This window comes from Ipomoea triloba, chromosome 1 (assembly GCF_003576645.1).
Source record: "Ipomoea triloba cultivar NCNSP0323 chromosome 1, ASM357664v1".
NCBI classification, from domain to species: Eukaryota; Viridiplantae; Streptophyta; class Magnoliopsida; order Solanales; family Convolvulaceae; genus Ipomoea; species Ipomoea triloba.
This window is the reverse complement of record NC_044916.1, coordinates 18,272,257-18,277,640: the sequence shown is the minus strand read 5'-3', so window position 1 is coordinate 18,277,640 and position 5,384 is coordinate 18,272,257. Positions and strand designations below refer to the sequence as shown.

Below are 5,384 nucleotides of genomic sequence, written 5' to 3'. Positions count from 1 at the left end.
AATCGGTCCAACATCATCATGTTTATACTCTAATAATCTCTTAGGGATCCTTACCATTCCATCATCTAACATCAACAACAATCAAGCTTAGTTTGATCTCACGAACATCAAACAACCACATCATCTAAACATCAATAATCAATAATCAAGCTTACACCATTTAATCTTACTCTCGAACCTACTGGACTCCACTGGACGCGCAGTGGACGCGCGTCCAGGTCCGCGTCCAACACGTTCTGCCTATTCTGGACAGTAATTCAGCTTGGCGCAGTCCGAAAGATTGAGCCGGTAAAAATAGTTCCCGAACTCTTTTTCACTTGAAATTTTATGGTAGAACCCCAACTCATAGTACTTGATGTCCATAAAAAGTTTTGGTCATTTTGGTCGCGAATAACACAGAAAATTCCATCTTTGCCCTTGGCAGTGTGCTGTCCGAATTTTTCTCTCTGGACCAGTTTTGGAGAAAAATTCGAAAACCATACTTCCACTACTCCGATCATTATGAAATTTTATATGCGGGTTCTACACTTATAGAACTACATGTCTAAAAAAAATAGGATCAAAATACCTTACCAATTTTTCCCAATAAATCTCGGAAGTTACTGCCAGAATCTACCCTGATTTCCTTTCACTATTTTCACAAGTATAAGCCTATATGGACATAAATACAACATATACAAGCATATCCAAGCTATGAACATGTATACAAAAATATTCCCAAAGCTCCAAAACACCATATTTCAACCAAATAATCAATTATCTAATTTCAAGTGACTAAACCAACTTAAGGGAATTCCTTACCTCAACCGGGTTACTAGTTCTCGTAGAAGGCTTTTGGAGTTGATTTCCCCAATTTCACCTTAAACCCTAGGATCAAAAGCACCACCATAACAAGAGATTTCAAGAAATTACTCTCAAATTCATGCTCTAGGAAGGAAAATAGAACTTTTTACCAAATAAAATCGAAGATTTACCGAACGTTCTTGAGAGATGTGAAGGAAATTAGCTATGGAAGCAATGGAGGAAGAAGATGATGAAGATGATCTCTTTCTCTCTCCTCTCCTCTTCATTTCGGCAAAAGCAAGGGAAAAAGGAAAAAAAATTAGCTTTTATACTACATCACAATCTTATGTGATAAGATTGGAAAAAAAATAAAAAAATAATAAAATATCTTCCAACTTATCAGTTGAGGTCCAAACAGATAAAGTTTCGGTAGAAAATAATCCAGATAGAATAATTTCCGAAACTAAAAATTTATTCCAGACTAACCCTCAAAATTGGGCTAGGTTCGGTGCACCGCGAAATTTAGTGATGTATGATCAAAATAAATTTTCGCTGCTATGAGCTGATTTAATTAAATAGGAAATTCAAGAATAATAGTATGGTGTCTAAAAATCCATTTCCTATGACAAACGGGTCCGAATACTAGCTCTTAAAATTTTTACGGTTCGTGACCGGGACGTTCGATCGCAGCTTAATAACAACTATACTCACTTATAAAAATTCTTTTGAAATATCTGAAGATCATAACTTATGAATGTCAACGCCTTAGGATAAAATAATAATGTTAGGAAAATACGGGGTATTACACTCTACCCCCCTTAAAAAGAGTTTCGTCCTCGAAACTTACTTCTTATTATCCAAGGTTTCACAACTTACAAAAATTTCACAACCTAGGCTCCAATCTAACCTCCAAAGATTCGAACCGCCTTAATACCAAGTTATAACAGAGCGTACCAAACTCTGTTTCCAAGAACTTATAATCTTAAGCTCTGATAGATTCCACTTTGTAACAGAGCTTCACCAATTCTATTATCGATAACAAGGATCTCAAATCCTAAGCTCTGATCTCCACTATGTAACGGAGCTTATCAGACTCTATTGCCCATAACAAGGATCTCACAACCTAAACTCTGATCTATCTCCAAGATCTTATAACCTTAAGCTCCGATTTCACTCTGTAACAGAGCGTATTTACAAAACCTTATTACCTTATGCTCTGATTTCACTTTGTTTCAGAGCATATCAAACTTTGATCACAACCTAGGCTTCGACCTGATTCCCAAAGGTTCAACCTAGGCTCTGATACCAATTTGTAACACCCCAATTTTCAACTCTTACTTGTATTACAAAATCACTGATAATGCGTCGCGGAAGCTTACATCTAGCCAGCAGAAAACCGGGTGTTACCGCCACGCTTAGGTATCTCTCCTATACCCAAACGTTAAGGCTAAACTTACAACCTCAAAATGCAACATCAAACTACAACATCAATATCAAACTTAATACATAAGGAAGTCCTCCTTCCAGAGTATCTATTCTAAGATAGAGTAGACCTCAACCTGTACTTCTCTTCTGTTCAGAGCTTGCTGGGCTACAGGGGTCCACACTAATCTGCAACTGATAAGAACACATTGAAGTGTAGTTAGCGCGACGGCTAAGTAAGGAAATCTAATGTCACTTAAAAGTAGACAAAGGTTTGAAAACACGCATAAGAGAGTTTTGTAACTATACCCATTTGATGAGATTTCACCTGAAAATAAGTTAACAATGAAGACTTGTACAAAAAGTGTTTAGTGAATCAACATTCACCTGTCTCTTACTTGAAATCCATCTACCTAGTTATACACTTATATAAATTCCACTAACACTACATATGTCCATTCTTAATACTATTATTATAATGGTACGAACCCATAGTCAACCATTTATGAATCAATCGATTCCTAGCACCATTCATATTAACATCCTTAATCTTGCTCCTTATCATAAATTTCAGTCCATATTACAATCCAATTCTCATCGGTACTCCATAATCATACTCATCATCACAGTCATAATTATATAAGCATTTAAATAGTAATAACCAGCTTACCATAATAAAGTTAAAGATATTCCAATTAACACCACCATTTCCTTCTCATTTCCACCACCTTACCACAACCTAGTTATTCCAACTAGGGGAAGCAGATCTAGGACCTTTAGTGTGCACACCCCTTGTCGGGATTCCAAGCCCGCAGGTTAGTCACTAGCTCTAGTAACCCTGGATATGTTTCTACAAGGTTACTCAACGTGGTTAACACCAATCACTTCAGGGCCCATTGTTTGTGAATCCATTGTGAATGTTAAAAGGAATAGTCTCCAACTTCACACCATAATTTCATTTTATCACATTCTTTACTTTCTCACTTATGCACTTTAAACAGTATAAACATACTTTCGCATATATATATATATATATATATATATATATATAAAAATAATAACGTAATTATGATCTCTTAACCCATCATCAATGTCAAAAATTACCATGATTAGAAACTAAGCCTAATTATCCTCTAATTATAGTAGCATCATCACCAACAATTATCATATCATGCTTCACATTTAATAATTACTATTAAACCATGAACCCCTCATTGCCACACACTTCATTATCACCATACGGTAATATGCATCCTCACCTATAATCGTCAATTAGCTCAACAACTTAGTGACATCACCATTATCAATAACATTATTCATTATTCCATCATCCTTATTTAACTCTATCCTTAGCAGTAATTTCACCACTAACAAATCATATAAACAGATCACTTCGACAACAATAATATTAACATCATCCCTAAGCTTCAAGCAACAACATCATCCATAACCCATAAGTAATTCATACTTAATAACTACTAATTACCTCCTCACTATACTTAATCCATATCTAACCCTTAACCTTAATTTCTTCATAATCCACCATCAATGACAACATTACAGTACCTTCAACACCACTAATTTATAATCTCATCCTCATTATTACTTCATCAAAATTTAATTATCATCACCCAATCATCAATATACTTAACATAATCAGTTCATCATTAATCCTTAATCATTCCCAAAATCAATAATATTTGCACTTAAACACCTCAACATAAAGCTCATAAATTCCTATTTCAACTATCACTAAGCATCCTTAATCATTATAAGTCCATAATCAAACTAATTAGTCACCATAACCCATAATTTAGCAATATACTAATCACCATTAAGCTTAATAAACGCCACCATCATCAGTATCAAAATCGGTCCAACATCATCATGTTTATACTCCTAATAATCTCTTAGGATCCTTACCATTCCATCATCTAACATCAACAACAATCAAGCTTAGTTTGATCTCACGAACATCAAACAACCACATCATCTAAACATCAATAATCAATAATCAAGCTTACACCATTTAATCTTACTCTCGAACCTACTGGACTCCACTGGACGCGCAGTGGACGCGCGTCCAGGTCCGCGTCCAACACGTTCTGCCTATTCTGGACAGTAATTCAGCTTGGCGCAGTCCGAAAGATTGAGCCGGTAAAAATAGTTCCCGAACTGTTTTTCACTTGAAATGTTTATGGTAGAACCCCAACTCATAGTACTTGATGTCCATAAAAAGTTTTGGTCATTTTGGTTCGCGAATAAACACAGAAAATTCCATTTTTGCCCTTGGCAGTGTGCTGTCCGGAATTTTTCTCTCTCTGGACCAGTTTTGGAGAAAAATTCGAAAACCATACTTATACTACTCCGATCATTATGAAATTTTATATGCGGGTTCTACACTTATAGAACTACATGTCTAAAAAAAATAGGATCAAAATACCTTACCAATTTTTCCCAATAAATCTCGGAAGTTACTGCCAGAATCTACCCTGATTTCCTTTCACTATTTTCACAAGTATAAGCCTATATGGACATAAATACAACATATACAAGCATATCCAAGCTATGAACATGTATACAAAAATATTCCCAAAGCTCCAAAACACCATATTTCAACCAAATAATCAATTATCTAATTTCAAGTGACTAAACCAACTTAAGGGAATTCCTTACCTCAACCGGGTTACTAGTTCTCGTAGAAGGCTTTTGGAGTTGATTTCCCCAATTTCACCTTAAACCCTAGGATCAAAAGCACCACCATAACAAGAGATTTCAAGAAATTACTCTCAAATTCATGCTCTAGGAAGGAAAATAGAACTTTTTACCGAATAAAATCGAAGATTTACCGAACGTTCTTGAGAGATGTGAAGGAAATTAGCTATGGAAGCAATGGAGGAAGAAGATGATGAAGATGATCTCTTTCTCTCTCCTCTCCTCTTCATTTCGGCAAAAGCAAGGGAAAAAGGAAAAAAAATTGGCTTTTATACTACATCACAATCTTATGTGATAAGATTGGAAAAAAAAAATAAAATAATAATAAAATATCTTCCAACTTATCAGTTGGGGTCCAAACAGATAAAGTTTCGGTAGAAAATAATCCAGATAGAATAATTTCCGAAACTAAAAATTTATTCCAGACTAACCCTCAAAATTGGGCTAGGTTCGGTACACCGCGA

The 5,384-nt window shown here is 35.3% G+C and overlaps 2 long non-coding RNA genes across 2 annotated transcripts in view; both read right to left on the bottom strand.

The window, feature by feature from the left end:
* Positions 1 to 860, bottom strand: part of LOC116016909 — a 2,441-nt gene extending 1,581 nt beyond the window's left edge. The window contains exon 1 of the long non-coding RNA XR_004097822.1: positions 802 to 860. This is a non-coding gene — a long non-coding RNA (uncharacterized LOC116016909). The remainder of the gene's footprint in view (positions 1 to 801) is intronic.
* A 1,390-nt stretch (positions 861 to 2,250) lies between these two features.
* Positions 2,251 to 4,940, bottom strand: LOC115999211. The gene is made up of 2 exons (XR_004094002.1): positions 4,882 to 4,940; positions 2,251 to 2,400 (listed from the first exon to the last, which is right to left on the bottom strand). It is a non-coding gene; the product is annotated as an uncharacterized LOC115999211 (long non-coding RNA).
* Positions 4,941 to 5,384: the final 444 nt, after the last annotated feature.